At 39.5% G+C, this 20,000-nt stretch overlaps 1 pseudogene; it reads right to left on the bottom strand.

Annotated features, from left to right (window-relative positions):
* Positions 1 to 14,169: 14,169 nt before the first annotated feature.
* LOC137989282 (uncharacterized) overlaps positions 14,170 to 20,000 on the bottom strand; it is a 9,771-nt pseudogene continuing 3,940 nt past the window's right edge.

The raw sequence follows: 20,000 nt of genomic DNA, 5'->3' as shown, positions 1-20,000 counted from the left end.
ATGCAAAGGAGGCCCGACTTTTGTAACCAAAGGCATTCCCCTTCGAGTTACTGGAATGGATAACTGTCTTACCCACTCGATTAACCTCGGTCAGGTCCTTGACCTGCTTAGGTAACTCATCGCCAAAGTGAAAAGAAGTGGGTTTGATCGAGCTCGAACACAAGTGCTTGTAATGCCATAGTTAGTCTATAGTGACAAATGATAATATTCATATATATGTTGCAGGTCAAAATGAAATTCAAGTTGAAATGATTTTAACCTAGTTTGATTCTCAATTTCCTTTGTCTTCAAACCCTATGTCAGATTCAGGTATGAGTGCAGAGCAAACTTTTTCAAGATTGTATATACGGAAAAGTTTCAGGTGAACTCTAGATGTATGTAATACTCTATTTATTGCCTATTGGGTTTCTCTTTCTTGTGCATCAGTAATTTTCTTACCACATTCCATGAACATGCACAATATCTTAGTATAAATAGCAACAACGCTAAACACATTTTACTGTGAAAAGTGCAATTGTTTGAAATGTCTTTCCATTCCTTGCCTTTAGACATACAGGTTCGCTGGAATGTGCCAATAGCATGTCACTGGGATATACACCTAAGAGATGTTCTTACACGCAAGTTAAGATGTGTACTTATGTGGGATCCCACAGTCAAGAATGTTCTTGTTTTTGTTTTGTTTTTTTCCCAGGGGCCAAATGACGTGAATATTAATGGCTACCAAAAGTGCAAATCTAAAAGATCTCATTTTAGGAGGAATTTACTTCACAGCTAAACAAACTACAACAAGTTGCAAAAATAGTGGAGACACTTCACCTTCTTGGGGCGTTATTGATTTCCCTATTATCTCTCACACTGTAGCCCCCCTCCCCTCTTATCAGTGTTGCTAGCAAGACAAAAAAATGTTGGCAACTTAAGCAGTCAACATTGAAAGGGGGAGAGGGGAGAGGAAGTGGGAAAGGTTTAAATTCTAGATACGCCGAGTATTGGAAGTTAGAAAAGGTGTTTTTTAATGAAAGTGTCTGAACAATTTTGCAACTTGTTGTCTGAGTTGGTTGTCACTGTATTGGTGTACGGTCACTTTGTTTATTGGAACAGGAAGGCGTCTATCGTTTGCGTTTAATATGGTGTTTCCAAAAAAAAGTGTTTAATTCTCTGATCTGTTGTGAATGGAAAATGGCCAGCGATAAACTGGATTTTGGTGGGGTTTCGGTATGACTTAATTTGAAGGCATTTCAGTGCTTTCTGTGAGTCAAGTCGAACATACACATAATTTGGTACACGAAAAGGTGAGATTTCCATCCTTTCGCTTTTTAAAGTACGCTAGAAATATCCTGGAACCGATTTTGAAATAATTTGCCTTAAACACCTATATTTCGGTCAACACATGACATCTAAAGCACGCGCAACATGTACGAAATTAGCTGTTGTTTACGAATGAGAAACAGACATAACCTCTCCTTTAACTGCGATCGCATGCCATTTAAAGGGAACATTCACTTTCCGAAAAATCAATTCTTAGCAAACATTGTTATTCAAAGATACTTTTTCATAGAAGTCCATTCGTAACATTACTTATTGCTTTCGGGCTAGTCTGCTGCCAGAGAAGGGATCGGTAACGCTTACTAGCAAGTCTTCTAAGTGACGTCGGGTAAAGGCTAATTTCATGTTCTTTGGAATGACTGACTGAGCACAATGATCAAAAGAAAGCACCCGATTGTGTTAAATCCTTTGCGAGATTTCTTTTACAATGAGATACAAAAGTGAACAAATTTGTACCGGCTACACATTATGACATTTATATGAAAAGGTCTACACGGTCTACCACAACTTTTCACTGAGAAAATAATATGATGTCATATTTCTTGCTGTTGCGATGCTAGACCGTGCTTGAATGGTAGACCGTTGGTAAATGGAACAGACAATATGTACAGGATTTCTAACTGTGTGAGCTTTATTACGAATCACCTGGTAATGTATTGAATTGATTAGAAAAGAAAGTACTAGTTGAATTGTGCTGTTTCCTCGAAGATTCGATTTTCAACTGTAACGCCACCATCCCGGTTGACGTCACCAAGAAACACAATAAATGGTATTGTGTTACATAATACGAGCCATGTGTAACTTTCGGAGCATCAGATCTGCAGTGCAAAATACTTTGCTCGCTTTAGTATTTGGTACGGAGTCTTCTGTTAGCGATGATATGTCCAAACACTCGAAAATCGATGCTACCGTATGTCAATAATTAATATTCATTCGTGTTTGGTACAATGTGTTTGCACTTCGCGTGCAAACTTCTGAAATGTTTCAGAGCTTATACGATATATAATGATTGTTTCTTTAGTTGCTGCTTTTCTACGTTGAAACGTTTCCCTATAGGATTCAAATCCGGACTGGCAAAATAATTGCAATCAATCAGACAACAAGTTGCAAAAATAGTGGAGACACTTCACCTTCTTGGGGCGTTAGTAATTTCCCTATTATCTCTCACACTGCAGCCCCCCTCCCCTCTTATCAGTGTTGCTAGCAAGACAAAAAAATGTTGGCAACTTAAGCAGTCAACATTGAAAGGGGGAGAGGGGAGAGGAAGTGGGAAAGGTTTAAATTCTAGATACGCCGAGTATTGGAAGTTAGAAAAGGTGTTTTTTAATGAAAGTGTCTGAACAATTTTGCAACTTGTTGTCTGAGTTGGTTGTCACTGTATTGGTGTACGGTCACTTTGTTTATTGGAACAGGAAGGCGTCTATCGTTTGCGTTTAATATGGTGTTTCCAAAAAAAAGTGTTTAATTCTCTGATCTGTTGTGAATGGAAAATGGCCAGCGATAAACTGGATTTTGGTGGGGTTTCGGTATGACTTAATTTGAAGGCATTTCAGTGCTTTCTGTGAGTCAAGTCGAACATACACATAATTTGGTACACGAAAAGGTGTGATTTCCATCCTTTCGCTTTTTAAAGTACGCTAGAAATATCCTGGAACCGATTTTGAAATAATTTGCCTTAAACACCTATATTTCGGTCAACACATGACATCTAAAGCACGCGCAACATGTACGAAATTAGCTGTTGTTTACGAATGAGAAACAGACATAACCTCTCCTTTAACTGCGATCGCATGCCATTTAAAGGGAACATTCACTTTCCGAAAAATCAATTCTTAGCAAACATTGTTATTCAAAGATACTTTTTCATAGAAGTCCATTCGTAACATTACTTATTGCTTTCGGGCTAGTCTGCTGCCAGAGAAGGGATCGGTAACGCTTACTAGCAAGTCTTCTAAGTGACGTCGGGTAAAGGCTAATTTCATGTTCTTTGGAATGACTGACTGAGCACAATGATCAAAAGAAAGCACCCGATTGTGTTAAATCCTTTGCGAGATTTCTTTTACAATGAGATACAAAAGTGAACAAATTTGTACCGGCTACACATTATGACATTTATATGAAAAGGTCTACACGGTCTACCACAACTTTTCACTGAGAAAATAATATGATGTCATATTTCTTGCTGTTGCGATGCTAGACCGTGCTTGAATGGTAGACCGTTGGTAAATGGAACAGACAATATGTACAGGATTTCTAACTGTGTGAGCTTTATTACGAATCACCTGGTAATGTATTGAATTGATTAGAAAAGAAAGTACTAGTTGAATTGTGCTGTTTCCTCGAAGATTCGATTTTCAACTGTAACGCCACCATCCCGGTTGACGTCACCAAGAAACACAATAAATGGTATTGTGTTACATAATACGAGCCATGTGTAACTTTCGGAGCATCAGATCTGCAGTGCAAAATACTTTGCTCGCTTTAGTATTTGGTACGGAGTCTTCTGTTAGCGATGATATGTCCAAACACTCGAAAATCGATGCTACCGTATGTCAATAATTAATATTCATTCGTGTTTGGTACAATGTGTTTGCACTTCGCGTGCAAACTTCTGAAATGTTTCAGAGCTTATACGATATATAATGATTGTTTCTTTAGTTGCTGCTTTTCTACGTTGAAACGTTTCCCTATAGGATTCAAATCCGGACTGGCAAAATAATTGCAATCAATCAGACAACAAGTTGCAAAAATAGTGGAGACACTTCACCTTCTTGGGGCGTTAGTAATTTCCCTATTATCTCTCACACTGCAGGCCCCCTTCCCCCTTATCAGTGTTGCTAGGAAGACAAAAAAATGTTGGCAACTTAAGCAGTCAACATTGAAAGGGGGAGAGGGGAGAGGAAGTGGGAAAGGTTTAAATTCTAGATACGCCGAGTATTGGAAGTTAGAAAAGGTGTTTTTTAATGAAAGTGTCTCAACAATTTTGCAACTTGTTGTAGAACTGCACATAAATGACAGCACCCATTAAATTTACAATATATTGAAGAATGATGTCACCAGTTTTGAAGGTTGATATATTGTCTCTTTTATTAGGTAGTAATATGGGGACTTTTCTTCAATTTTCTCTGGCAAGGTATCAAGTGTACAAGGCAAGGAGGCAGCTTGCAGTAATAGACTGGAATTGTCATGTTGACAGAGCCACTGCCACGAATGAGAAAAAAGAGGCAAGGCACACCAGAAAGTATAACCAAAGAACAAAAGAATGGAACACCAGAGTGGTGAAGGTATCCAAAGACTTTGGATACATCCCTATCCTGATGGCCAAAATATTCAAACGGCGATTTGAGGACCTAAAACCAATAGACCGTCATGTGTCATTGTGTGAAGATGACCCAGCAAGAATTGCTCCAACAATTGCTGAGGTCCCCCCTGTGCCCTTAAAGGAACTGTACATAAGGCACCAGTCAAGGTTTTCAAAATGTACACTGTATAACAAATTTATTTACATCAAAACAGTTAACTGAAACTGACAAACCATAACTATTTCAATTGGTTTTACAAGATAGGTCATTAATAAAACCTGCCATGTTCTTCGAGGGTTGGAGCCCCAAGATTTAAGGCTAATGTATGTCCTCACTTGCTCAGTTGTCACAATAAAAGTGTCTTTTTGTGTATGTATAAAATGTTGTTGGCTATTGTGTTTATTTCCAAATTAGACCTTTCTAGCCTGTATGTTTAGTTTTCATAATTAAAACGAAAAGATTCATTGCATAATAAAACTCTTGGCAAATACAATATCACATGACCTGAAGGCTAAATGGCATATCTTTATTTACTTAGGTCAACAAATCTTCTTTTGCTTGTTTCTTCTCTAGCTCCATTGTAAACAACAACGATATCGCCTCTGACAAATTGACCATACTCTTATAGAAGTAGTTTGCCAATATTGTATTTGGAGGTGAACAAAACATTAATTCAAATGTTATATCCTGGGACACTTGGAAAGGACATCAACCTTTTTCATATTCTGGGGATGCCTGTAAGTGATATCTACTTCAGAAAACTGTGATGTTGAACAGATTCACGGTAAGCAACAGGGATAGTTGATCCAAGCAATGTAATGCTGATCAAGGATTGAACACAATTTGACGTTTTAGGTTTGAAATCAGAGTCAAGGGTGAAATACAGAACAATAACCAATAAAAGGAAACACCATAGAAGTTGGAAAATTATACATAATTTCTCTTATCATCTGGTGCTTTGAACCACTGCACCCTGGATGCCTACCATGGTTGGGGTTTATTAGAGATAACTGTGTGGTATGGTTCTTCTCAAACATTTAGATTATTCTGGTCTGAATCCCAGGTATATACCAGTTGCTGAGGGATACTGCCTTCTAACCCTGAGAACCACACAAGATGGAGCAACCTTTCGATTCCCTTGCCTAAATACCCATACCTGTCTACGATGAACTGTCGATAAGCAGCTTTGTGAAAAGATGAAGTACTGTTATCTTCGCGATCATTGCGTATATCAACCCTATTTTTTATACACAGTTCAAGAACTTCTGCATCTAAACATAACTTTTCAAAACGCCTTTTAGATGTGATGCAATTCCTGTTTCCACAACATTTATTCTCTATCTCCTGAGCCATTGGTTGGCATTGCCTACATTTGCACCAGTCTGATGTTGGCTCAGTATGTGGAGTGGGTGGACCTCCACTGCCAGCAGATTCTTCTGAGCATTCATTGCGATTTGTAGAGATATTGTTCTCATAGTCATCATCATCTTCCATGATTAGAAGACTGTCAACATATTCCATACTGCCCACCCCTCTACATAGTGCCCTTGCACAAAGCTTTCAGACCATCTTTTCATCTAGGGTTGCAATAAACTCCTAAAAATTAAAGAAACAAACAACACTTCAGCTTCATTTACATTTTACAAGATCCGTTGGAATAATCAATCAAGTATAAAATATCTATCCTGCCAACAATGAATTGACTAAACATGACTAAACTATTGTAGACTGGAGGTGACATGGTTATGTGCAGTAGAAGAAGTAAAAATAGGCACAACAGATTGTTTTGCAGCTAAAAAACCTTCCATGTAGCTAACAGAATGAAATGAGTATCAATTTTGAAATAAGCAATGTTGAAAACCAAAGATAGTTCACTTACTTTCACTCTTCGATTAACGATGTCAGCCTCTCTCAGTAAACTCTTCTTTGCAGACTCTTTGCTTTCTTGGGTGTTGTCGTGGGTCATTTTCTTCACAATCACTTTGATACCTCGATAGCGAGTGTGAAAACATTGTCCGTAACTTCCACTGCCAAAAGCATGCTCAGACAGCAACTGAAGATAATCTGGATCCAGTTCTTTCGGACAAGCTTTAGACTCTCGATGTCGATGGACTTCACTCACAGTTGATTTATGGGTTTTTTCTCCACGTCGTTTGTCCCACGTGTCATCTGCAACATCACCGCTCCCTTGAAAATCCCGTGAAAGGTCGCTGGCCACTTACTAAAACCCCATGTGCATTTTGTTGAAATGCGGAGGGCTTTCTTTTCTCGACTCTAGCCCTATCCTTTAAAATAGTATTCTTTTCAACATTTATGCCTTCACCGACTGAATAAGGAGGATTATTATGTTGGTCTTTGAGGTCCCTTCTTGTGCAATCATTTCTTTCTTCCGCAGGCATTTCAACTGAAGAGTTTTTTGTAGCATTTTTTTTCACCGCTCATGTTTCCTTTTCTTTCATGCTTTCTTCTGCTTTGATTTCTCTTCTTCAGTGTTACCATGCGAGTACATGGCTCGCTTCTTAAATTAGCTCACCAACAGTCTTCTCCTCCATGTCCAGTTAATTTCAAAATGTCTCAGATTTCTTTTCCAGTCACAAGTAAACCAGAGTGTATGAAAATCTATCTTTTAGCAAAGATCATATTCTCTACACTTCTCTGGGTCATTTTCAATTAATTGACAGTTTAATGACATTCCAACGCATTATGGCAACTTTTTGGTGTGAAACTTGGCGGGTCTTAATTTGAGGTATGTTAGGAATCCTAGTACGGCTCGAAGGTACTTACGGTGAGAGCTCTGTGCGTCCCCGCATGAAAGAAAACAAGCCGACCCTAACCGAGCGAATGGAAAAGAAAAAAAAGCCATTTCAGAGTCAACTGTCAACAAGAAGAGGCAAAATACGGCAATGCAACCAAGAAAGGACGAACTTCAAACAAGATCAGCTCCAACGCTTAAGTACGAGTAGGTGCTACAAACTTCTGAAAACACAAGCTAGTGAAATTTCCCGCTAATTTTATGAGAACTCATTGTGATTACGTGTTTATAACATAAACTTTTAAGGCAAAATTTTCTTGTCACTGTCGAGGCAAACGGATTAAAAAGCACTTGTTTGCACGCATTTTAGAGCAAAACAAACAAATCAACTTATTCTTTATGTTCAAAAGAGTACAGATAATTGTTATTTAGGGACCGGTCATTATTTGTGTGGGTGGGGTGCTGGCATTTTTATGTTTTAGCATGAAAGAAAAAACGTGACCCACCCCTTTAAGCAATTAGTTAATTCTTGACCCACCCCCATATAACGTTATATAAGAGGTGACCCACCCCCAACCCCCTTCAATCTATACCTCTATAAGGAGTTCCTGTTCACTCAACGAAATCAGCATATCTTGTGGACCAGTGTCCTACTCTGCAGCCACTTCTTGTTGATGTGCCTTCTTGTATTGTTACAGTATGACTGTCATCATCTGATTCACTTTCGCTTTCACTTTCATCACACAAAACAAGGTAATTGTCACGTTCACTCTCATCACTGTCCTCACCAACATTGACGCTTTTGAAGTTTCATAATAGTGTGCTGTGATTCGCTTGATTTTGTCAATTTTCTTTCCGTTCTTGCTAAGTTTATGCTCAATGTATTTGCCCAACTTGGGGACTTTCAGAGTGTCAGGCTCGTCTTTCTCTACAAGTGTTTTCCAGTCATAGCTATGTACATCTTTTAAGGCTCAAACTTGCTTTTTTTTTCTTCGCTCTTGCTTATGGATCTCATTGACATTTTGCAGTTGTGACAAGTGCTCAATGTAGTTTTTCACCAGTTTTTCGTCTTCAATGAACTTGGAGGAAAATTCTGTGATAGCACCCCCATCATCGTGAAATTCTCTTTTGGCCCACCCCTTTTCTCCGAAAAAAATAGGCCTGGCCCAACCCATGATTCCCCCCCCCCCCCCCCACATAAATAATGACTGGTCCCCTAATTCCAGAAGACAATAAAATTTCCTCATCAAAGGAAAAACTGATTCAACCACTTTTTGAAAATAACAAACGGTTTAGTGCCCAGGGAAAGAATTTGTGGAGTAAATTCTTCCAATAAGTATGAGCTATTACTGGTATTCTGTTCTGTTGTTGTTGTTCTCTTTCGCTGTCGTTTCGTTTCTGTTCTAGTCATAGGTCCTCCAGGCACCACATAACCTTTTCAGACCTTCTAAAGATGTGCCAAAAATTGCAATACAGAGAAAAAAGCAGCTCTAAACGAATTAAAAATAAACACTCAGCTTTAAGTTTATATCCCTCCGATGCCTGACTTGAATAACTGCGTAGCCACCAGTGTGGACCACAGCTATCATGATATGTCAAACTGGATTGAAACCAGCAAAAAATACAGAAATAAAACATTTTCCAAACCGTTTTCCACCTTGGTTCTGTGTAAGAACTATAGTTGACGTAGTATGGCCGTGTAGCCACCTCGCTTATGTTTATGTGAGTTAACCTGAGTTGAGCCTGCAATCCAATCGAAAACCAGTACCTGGTCATTGATCAACTTCAAAAAAACAGCTGACCTCGGTGAGCTCTAAGCTTGAGCCTGCGATATGGTCAAGTGATACTGGTCAGCAGATACCTCGTTTTGATAGGTGTCAATTGTTCAAAACATGGATGTCCAATATCAAAGATGTACGCTGTAAACTAGCATGATACTGGTCACATTGGCATACATGGAGGGGTGGATGTACGTAGGTACCTACGTACGTATCTACGGACGGTTGATGACGTCATGACTATAATACCGAAATTTCTTGCATCGATGGATTACCATATTTTCTTAACTATGGTTCTCTGCCATTGACACGTGTGGAGTTCTGCTATCAATGTTGGGTTGGGGTCCGAGGGGAATTTGATAACTGAAAAACCAGAACATTCACATCATGGGGCATTGCTAGTGAGAAAGGGAATGTTGAAGCTTCAATTGCTAGTGTACGGATACTATTTATAGTTTTTAATAGTTTTGAGAAACAGCATAATTACAGTTGGTTGCAGAGAGAGAAGCATTTCTGTTAATGATATATCTGCCATAGTTTCAAGATAAACAGCTTGTTGAATTTGATCGAGAAGTTGCTTAATGCAATCAACAAAAAAACAATGTGAGCATACCAGTTCTTCCTGTATAAGATGACAGTTTCGACACTTAACAATGGCAGATTGGGTGAAAGCAACTTTTTTGGAGCACTTACAGCATGAAAGGTAGTAATGCACTTATGCTTCATTTGCAATTGGAAATCAAAGTAATTTCCACTTTTAACAGGTGATACATTGTGAAGGTAACCTGAAGCAACATTACGTTTTAGAGCTTCATCCATAATAGTCTCTGGAGTAGGATGACTGTTGTATGGAGCTGCATCTTGAGACAAGATAGAAGACTGAATATTCGGTTTCAAGTTGGTAGTAGTAACTTGTATCTTTTTTACCTGGTCAGAGGTGACTTTAGTTTCATTCTTACTCTGTTGTTCTGTAGAGGTCAGCAGATGTGAGTCATCAATGGAATCGTTTGATTCAAACAAACTGAATCTTCCTATGATGTTGCGCTAAAAAGATCCAATTTAACTACATTGGTTACATCCAACCCAATAACCCACTTTGTAATATTATAAAACATAACTGTGGTGTGAGGCTGGATAAGCCATATAATCTGGGACATAAAAGTGAGGCGAAAGTCCAATACAACACAATTCGATTTAGGAATTTCGTCACTTACATGTATAAATATTCGTAATATGTATTTAGTAATTGATCGAAATTCGATATATTTTATATAAGAATTGAAATAGTGAATATGAATGTAAGCAAGACAATGGCTCAAATTATTAACCCAGGTTGCACACTTACCAACCTAACAAAAAAAGGTGATAGAAACATGTGATTAAGTCACGAGGAAATAAGAGATGAGATAAAAGAAAGATGTGTAGTACTTATGCTGTTGGAAATGTGGCTTAAGATCAGAGTGGAGTTTCGGCACAGATTTAAGTCAGGTTGATCTTATGTGGATCAATGGAATTAACACCTCAGTTATGCACTGTAGAGGAGGATTGGGGGGGGGGGGGGGTGTATAGACCACTGGTGTGGACGGTTTTCTCCAGTGGGTTTAGTCTTGATTTGCTGTCATGAAAAAATATGTTGAAAAGCTGTATCTGCTTAACTTTGTTTTTGATGAAAGATTGAGGTGCTGTTAACTTTCAATGGGGCTGGCATTGAGGTTGCTTTTAAAATAATTTCAAGCAGTAGATTTATTCTTGTTAAAAGAGATGTCTTCTAAAACAATGTTTTTCTAGTTACACGACACTGCCACTGGGGCTCACTGATTGGTCTAATTGCTGCCACGATGGGCTTAGGGTTTCAACGCATAATAACGCATAATAAGCATAGTAAGCAGTGTCTTAGTGGTACTGCTCTCACGGAGAGATTGAGTTTATTAATCGCTGCCACAATGGGGTGAGCGTTTCAAATTGTTTACGGTAAGATGATCCCAAAGCCTAGCCCACCATAGACAAAATACCTCGATGCAATACCTCCTGCTGTAAGAAGGTTTGAAGATTTGCGCTTGGACACTGATGACTATTTATTATATCCGCTGCAATGGAGACGTTGCCAGTACTTCTTGCTCAGAATTGCGACCGAAATTTCGAAAACAAGTACCCAAATGTCTGCTCGGTTTGTGACGTGTAACTGCAAGTGAGGAGGGGGGCCTTAAATAAACTGTGTTTGTAGTTGATGATGCAAAATCGTAAGAGAATATTCTTACAAAGGTAAAGAGTTATGTAACTTACCAGATACAGAGGATAACGTGTGGAGGACATTGATCCAATGCCAGAAAGAAGATGTATCTGTTTGATATATGCAGTACATTTTCATTGGTAATGAATGATTTGATAACTTCACCTGAAGGCTCTGCCCTTAAAACAAAAAGCTTGGCAACAAACCTCTTTTTTTTCACAGGCGTATTTTGCCGTGCTTACCAAAATCGTATCAGAGAAGTTGCAAAAGTTGATATACACAACTATTATACGAAATTTTGTTTCGTTTTGGTTACATTTTGTAAACATATTGCTTGTGATGTTACGTTTGTTTACAGCTTGTTGACAACAACATGTTCAGGTAATATTATCAGATGGAGATAGAATTTCTTTCAATACACCCTAAAAGCTCATTCGAAACAATGTTTGTTACAAACTCTAAAAATAGTCTGAAAGCAAGCGAAGTAGATAAGGTGAAGAACGCATTTATCAAGTGGAGAAAACGCACTTGCTAGATTTATCTATAGCATTTTAATGAGCTTGCTTTGATAACTACATTTTAAAAAACCTCATAGGACTATTTCAGTTATAGTGTTAAAATGTTTTGTAACAGAAATGTTGCTAAACGTTGACATCTGCAAATGTGGCATAAAATCAGGACTTTTAATTTCTGGTAAATTTTATGAACATTTTGCTAATCTATGTAAATTTTATTATCAGATGAAAACTAAATTAAAAGCTCAGTTATTATGCTAAAATGTGCGGCGGTGTTTTGGAAAGAATTACAACCATACCTTTGTAAAAGAAAGAAAAACTACTGTTAAAATTTTTGTTAACATAAGTTGTACTCTTAGCTCAGCTTAAAATATGCATGTAAAGATGTTGCACACAAAGTTTCGTAACATAAACAGGATTTCACTTTGAATTGTTTTTATAAAGCTAAAAACCATCCATTTTCGAAATAAATCTGCTTTGATGTATCACATTGTTACTTAAATAAATTATTTGTCACAGTTCCTGATTAGAGAAAGTGTGAGAGAGATCCTCTCAGAAGAGGCGGAAAGGGGAGGGGCTGTACTTGTTGCCCTTACAATTTGCTTGTTTTCTCTTGTTCTCAATATTACTTTAAAAATATTTGAAAATACGACTGACTTTATTCTGTGGATGCGTATGCAACTCACAGAATTGCTGCTGTAATACTTGCACATGATTAATAAAAAGTTGATCTCAATCTTCCAGGAGAAATGTAAAGTTTGCTTGCTAATGGCTAACGATAATGCAAAACATTTCAAACATCTCAATAATAAAAAAAAGTGTCGATTTGCGCCCAATATGAAAACGGAATTGTGCCCATTTTTATGACGTTGGCTGCCTACCTCACCTCCGTAAAATGGACAGTGACAATCACAAGGAAAGCTTTAAAATAATTGTATTAGTAAGCACAAGTGATATATAACATGGTTTAATAGAAACAAGTTCAATACGAAAAACATTTTAAACAAGTGTATTGATATTTTATACTTTATTTTCCCTATAGGTGAAGGAGTTGTTCTTAAAAATAGTATTTTGAGGAATGTTCAATAAATATGATTCACCTTAAAAGGAAATATAATAATATCCATGAAAAAGTGTCAAAAGGGCCTTGTCAATTTCACAAAGGGCAGATGAAAAGCATTAAAGCAATAGTGTTTAAATTTCAAAACACATATTTAAAAATAGATTAACAACATGTTTAAGGAAATAAAAACGTGTTCATGGACATCATGTGTCTTCTCATGTGGATGCATTACATGCTACCTGCCTGCCCCCATTGGCAGTGGTGGTTTGGATAAAGCGTTTCCTTGTGTATGTTCGAGAATGGTACAACCACGGTCTTTAGTGCTTGCGTTTTTCATTTGGAAGTGACTGAGTTTTAAAGGCGAGTTGTGTAATTTTGGAACATTTTTAAAAGTTTCGGATGTTTCGATGCTCCAAACCAGACACCTTTAGTACTTTATTGTCCATCTGAATTTGCACGTCAATACGAGGTGTTTTTTAGTTGTTTTTACAGGTGAAAGATCCTGGATGTATCCTGTTATCGTTTTGTCCATAACATCAACATTAGATTTCTGAAACAAGAGAAGAGAAATAAGAGTTGATAGAGACTTTATGCAACGATGAAGACGACAACCTCCTTCTGTCGACTGTCAAATTACATTAGCATTAATTCCACTGTATCCAAAGTTCAGCTGAAGATGGTCTGCAACATCAGCACTTGTATCAGTGAATTCCCTCGCCTGTACCATTTCCCCTGTTGGGACAAGGGATATGCGAAGCAAAAAAGGGTTAACAGGAAAGCAGAGAAACAAAACGTCTGTCCCCTTGAAGAACGAGGGACTGCTAGACTCTGTGATACTTAAACTATAGAAAATGAACATAACGACGTGACTGTCCTGTCACAGGCATAACGGTTAACTAACAGAGTCAGGCACTAAGTGGCCACAAAGGAAAGGCACTCTGAGAAGTCTGTAACATAATCATCGTGACATGTGGGGTGCCGACGCCGACGCCGACGCTCTGAATGCCTCAGCTGGTTGACGCTCTCAGAGGGAAGAAACTGCCTCTCTGCGGTGTGGTCTGAGGGGAGGTCCACAGGCTCAGTAGTACTTGGTCCCAGGTAAAGTCAGTGTCTTCTGACTCTGGGACGTGCTGATCTGCCGATAAAGAAATTGCAGATGGGATCTCTGGTGGGGCAGGAGGAGTGGTTTGTGGAATGGGGTCCTCCTCATCCCCGGAGGAGGTCTCCAGGAACATGGTAGCACTCCGACTTTTTGATGCGATAGCTGGTGCTATGCAACTGGGAACCGATGAACTTTCTTACATTACAGAAGGCGCCTTCAACGTTGGTTACCAGATAGCGGTCCCTTGCGTGTGATTTGTTTCTGTCTGAATTGATGTAGACGAGATCTCCAACTTTAATGTCAGGAGTAGGGCGAGGTAGGGCCAACGGGGCGTTGGATTTCATGCTGTGAGGATGATTGATAAGTCTTTGATCGTGCTGTTTGGTTATGAGATCTTCGTCAGACATGGGAAGTTGGCGATTGGAGAATTGGTCGCGCTGAGACCACGTCTCACGAGAGGACAATCCACGGGAATGGATGCGGGAATTTAAGGTGGCTGTTGCTACGGCTAGGGTAACTTCTGAAACTGCACCGCCAAGGGGGTCTTGGCGAAGTAATTCAATCTCTAGCTCTTGTACAGCCCTTTCCGCCACAGGATTTTTATTGGGGTTCTTTGGATTTCCAAGTTCGAAGACGATTCTGTGGTGTTGCAAAAGCTGGTCATTGACGAGGGACTTGAATCCAGGGGCGGGGTCTGCTCAGATGACAGCTGGAGGGCCGTCTAAAGGACTTGGCTGAATGCACAGGCGAACCAGGGCGTCACGTAATGTGTGATGGCGCTCATCTTCTATTACCAATGTTGAGGTGTAAGATGTTACGGATTCTCAGGACCAGTATAAGTTGTCTGGAATGTTTGAGAACGTCAGCGGCAAAGGAGATGCCAATGGCATCTGGCGGCTCACATGAAGACTGTTCAATATGCGCCAGTGGGGTTTGGCTTAAGGTGACGCAAGAGTTGCAACTCCTAACGACGCGTTCGATGGCCTTATCCATGTCTAAGGCAAAGAGGTACCACTTGGTGACCATTTTAAGCTGGTGGCTTGAGGGGTGGCTCAACTGGATATGCAAGGCAGCCAGCAAGCCATCCAGAACCTGTCTGGGGACAATAATGCATTCCCTAGAGCGAGTAAAGGGCTCGTCACATTTGTCTACCAATAAGCCATCCTAGGCAATTGTCGCAACGTTCAGGTATCGTTTGACATCCTTAACATTGGCGAGCTTTTTTGATGCTCTTGTTCCTTGGACCAGATGAGCATGGGTGTGTCTGAGATCTTTGCACTCTGACTGGATCGCTAACCAAGATGCACGGGTTGTGAAAGGTAATCTTGCATGGCCGTGGAGAATGTCCTGGATAGAAGTTTGGCGAACCACAGACTCTTGGGTACAGTGAATAAAGGTGCAAACTTGGCAGGTAACGTCTTGGCAAGGGGGGGCGTTGCGACTGGCGAAGTCGGACAGCAGAATTGCTGCACCAAATACATGTCTGACGGAGGCCTGGAAACGACTTACGACTGAGAGAAAGGTAGAAACGTGTGGGCTTGCGGAAATTTGCCGGGGCACAGTTTCTCAAACGCTTGGACACAGGGTTTACTATCTGTGAGAATGCATGCGCTGTGGTTGGACTGGATTATGTAAGGACTAAAGTGTTTGGTGGCAGTTGCAATAGAAAGTGCCTCAATCTCACAAGGCAGCCAGGAGACTTGTGATCCTCTGAGCTTTGCATTAAAGAAACTGGCGAGATGAAGTTTGTTTCCGCAGGTAACATACAATGTGGTGCCGATACCTGGTGGCCTAACCGCCCCGTCGGTGACTATCCAAAGTAAATCATCGGGTTTCGGAAGGGTGATAGTGCGATTGCCAGATAATGCCAGCTGTGCATCTGTGAATGCAGTGGTTAGGAAATCGGACCAGGAAATGTTTTCATTGGACTGTTGCCCGGCCACAATGTCATCCAGTGGGACCGTAAATCTAGAGCAATTTGGTAGTACTCTAGCGAGGACCTTGTAGGCACCAATAAACTATCTCATGCGGGCTACTGTGTCTGGTGCTGGACAGGAGGCTAGGGTTGTGATGCGGTGTGGGCTGGCCTGTAAGGTTCCAGACCTCCAGATCGGTTATTACTTGGTGTTACGGTGCACGAATTTATGCTAATTAGTATATCCTAATGTCTATGTCATATAATGATAGTATCATGGAGTCATGGTTTCATAGGTTATGCTATGTCATATAATAATAGTATCATAGGTTTCATGGTGTCGATGGTTTCAAGGTTTCATAGGGTTCATGGTGTCAATGGTTTCATAGGTTTCATGGTGTCAATGGTTTATGGTTGCATAGGTTTCGTGGTTTCACAGTTTCATGTGTTTCGTGGTTTCATAGGTTTTCTGGTGTCAATGGTTTCATGGTTTCATAGGTTTCGTGGTGTCAAGAGTTTCATAGTTTCATAGTTTCATAGGTTTCTTGGTGTCAAGGGTTTCATAGTTTCATAGATTTGGTGGTTTCAAGGGTTTCATGGTTTCATAGGTTTCATGGTGTCAATGGTTTCATAGTTTCATGTGTTTCGTGGTATCATAGGGTTCGTGATGTCAATGGTTTCATAGTTTCATAGGTTTCGTGGTGTCAATGATTTTGTGGTTTCATCGGTTTTGTGGTGTCAATGGTTTCATAGGTTTTGTGGTGTCAATAGTTTCAAAGGTGTCAATGGTTTCATAAGTTTCTTAGTGTCAAGAGTTTCATAGTTTCATAGGTTTCTTGGTGTCAAGCATTTCATAGTTTCATAGGTTTCGTGGTTTCAAGGGTTTCATGGTTTCATAGGTTTCGTGGTGTCTATGGTTACATGGTTTCATGGGTTTCGTGTTGTCTATGGTTTCATGGTTTCATAGGTTTAGTGGCGTCAATGGTTTCATGTGTTTCTTGGTGTCAATGGATTTATGGTTTCATAGGTTTCATGGTGTCAATGGATTCATGGTTTCATAGTTTCATGTGTTTCGTGGTTTTATAGGTTTCGTTGTGTCAATCGTTTCATAGTTTCATGTGTTTCGTGGTTTTATAGGTTTCATTGTGTCAATGGTTTCATAGTTTCATAGGTTTCGTGGTTTTTTTTGTCAGTGGTTTCATGGTTTCCTAGGTTTCGTGGTTTTAATGGTTTCATAGTTTCATGTGTTTCGTGGTATCATAGGTTTCGTGATGTCAATGGTCTCATAGTATATAGGTTTCGTGGTGTCAATGGTTTTGTGGTTTCATTGGTTTTGTGGTGTCAATGGTTTCGCGGTTTCATAGCTCTCGTGGTGTCAAAGGTTTGATGATTTCATGGTTTCATAGGTTTCGTGGTGTCAGTGGTTTCATAGTTTTATAGGTTTCGTGGTGTCAATGGTTTCGTGGTTTCATTGGTTTCGTGGTCTCTGTAGTTTCATGGTTTCATAGGTTTCGTGGTGTCATTAGTTTCATGGTTTCATAGGTTTCGTGGTGTCAATGGTTTCATAGTTTCATGTGTTTTGTTGTGTCAATGGTTTCATAGTTTCATAGGTTTTGTGGTGTCAATGGTTTCGTGGTTTCTTGTTGTCAGTGGTTTCATAGTTTCCTAGGTTTCGTCATTTTAATGGTTTCATAGTTTCATGTGTTTCCTTGTATGATAGGTTTCGTGATGTCAATAGTTTCATAGGTTTTGTAGTGTCAATGGTTTTGTGGTTTCATTGGTTTCGTGGTTTCATAGCTCTCGTGGTGTCAAAGGTTTGATGGTTTCATGGTTTCGTAGGTTTCGTGGTGTCAGTGGTTTCATAGTTTTATAGGTTTCGTGGTCTCTGTAGTGTCATGGTTTCATAGGTTTCGTGGTGTCATTAGTTTCATGGTTTCATAGGTTTCGTGGTGTCAATGGTTTCATAGTTTCATAGGTTTCGTTGTGTCAATGGTTTTGTGGTTTGATAGGTTTCGTGGTGTCAAAGGTTGCATGGTTTTATAGGTTTCGTGGTGTCAATGGTTTCATGGTTTGATAGGTTTCGTGGTGTCAATGGTTTCGTGGTTTCATAGGTTTTGTGGTGTCAATGGTTTGTGGCGCTCTTGCGTTTCTCTCTGAGGAAAATTAGGGACTGCTCGTAGTCTACTTTTCCAACACACACCTCACATGACAGATCTTTCTCACGTCAGCGGGGCTCCTGCTGACGCCGAAAAAATTCCATGTCACACAGAAGCTTAGAACAGAAAGGGTACTCTAAATATTAATAACCTATTCTGTCCAACCGACCAATTATAATTACATGAATGGGTTCAGCAGCCCTACTTCCTCTTAATGTAAAAACTCGTTAACATTGATAACATTTCTTTCAAATTGTGACCAACAATACCAGTTCATTCGATTCAATTAGGCCATTTAAAGATTACAATTGTATATTCCAAAAAGCCATGCATGTCTTTTAATCTTTGCTTTGAGGTTTTGAGGTAAGTTAAAAAATATGTCCTACAACACCATAAAAAAGTGACCGGATGCTCTAGCGCATTTCTTGCTATTATTAATAACACGCTCAACACGTTAGACGAGATCAAACCCTTTGCACCACTAAACAATCACGAATTTTTCTGCTAGTTCCTTTCCGATACAAAGAATTTAAGCAATTCATTGATTCATAGAAGAAGCACACAGCAGATTTATGAGGAACCAGGAACGCACGAAACTCGTCAATACCAATACATTTGCAGGACTCTCTCCTGTTCCAGGCTCTCAGAAATTGAAGCAGACTCTAAAGCGAAAGGGTAGCGGGGCCGGAAATAGATCACTTTTGGCACGATTGAGATAAGTTAATTTTGGCTGTCAAGCTGTTGAAATGTCAGTGAGTATTCCGCGAGTAAAGTGGGTGTCAGTACGCAATAGACGACTTTTATCTCTTGCTAAAATGCTGCTCGTTCTAATAAATATTTTTCTCTGGCGATAATGCTCTGGATGGTTCTATGTTTTGACTGAGCCGCTAGTTTCATGCTGGGAGGCCTCGACACCCATATTGATTTTTTGCGTTAATTATTCCGGTCGGCTTGATTTGCCTTCTCGAGCAAGAGCATTTTCTTTGACCTCTTTTGAAACTTAGACTTCTTCATTGCTAAAGGAGGTCTTAAGGTTGTTTTATTTTCTCCAAAGTGCCCCCTGGAACTGAACAATTAAAAACGATTTTATTTTGTCTAGGAATGGGATGGTTTTCGCCCGGTTTCCTGCAAATTTTTGTCACGCTGGCCCAACTCGCTAATGTTTTGGCGAAATGTTAAATTCTCACAGACAGTGATTTACGAATTTACAGATCCAAAGTTCGAAGAATATATTGCAGCTTCTACTGAAGCTACATTACTTATACAGGAATGCGTTGTGACTCAGTCACAACGATCTTTAAACAATGATTTTTGAAGTTCAGGTTTTTGTCTAACGATGTTAGTCTTTGGGCATGGAGCACGTAGTTCACCACTGCTTTGGTAGATCTCACTTTAGTAATACCTTTAAATTACCTAAACGGTCTTGCGACTGTTCTGTTACCACCAATTTGTGATCACGCAAGACATGGTTTCGGTTTTCCACGCAAACCTCATCAGTTCTTTGGTTGGCTTTATACTTTTTTTATAGTTGCTCCTCTTACAAGACCAGATATTTTCTTGGAATTTTAACATTACATGTTACCCACGTAGGGCATCAGAAATTCTAGCCTTGTTATTGTCTACAGGGTGCAAACAATGACGGTGTTTGCATGCTTTTTGGGCTGATAAAAGCACTTTTTGGTAAAAGAAATTGAAGAGTTTTGTTAAAGATTCCGTCAGGACTGACACCGCGAAACCTATCAAACCATGAAACCATTGACACCACGAAACACATGAAACCATAAAACCATTAAAACCACTAAACCTAGGAAACCATGAAACCACTGACACCACGAAAGCATGAAACCATTGACACCAGGAAACC

The sequence above is a fragment of the Montipora foliosa genome, unplaced genomic scaffold (genome assembly GCF_036669935.1).
Source record: "Montipora foliosa isolate CH-2021 unplaced genomic scaffold, ASM3666993v2 scaffold_450, whole genome shotgun sequence".
Lineage (NCBI taxonomy): Eukaryota > Metazoa > Cnidaria > Anthozoa > Scleractinia > Acroporidae > Montipora > Montipora foliosa.
This window is presented reverse-complemented; position numbering and strand designations above follow the sequence as displayed.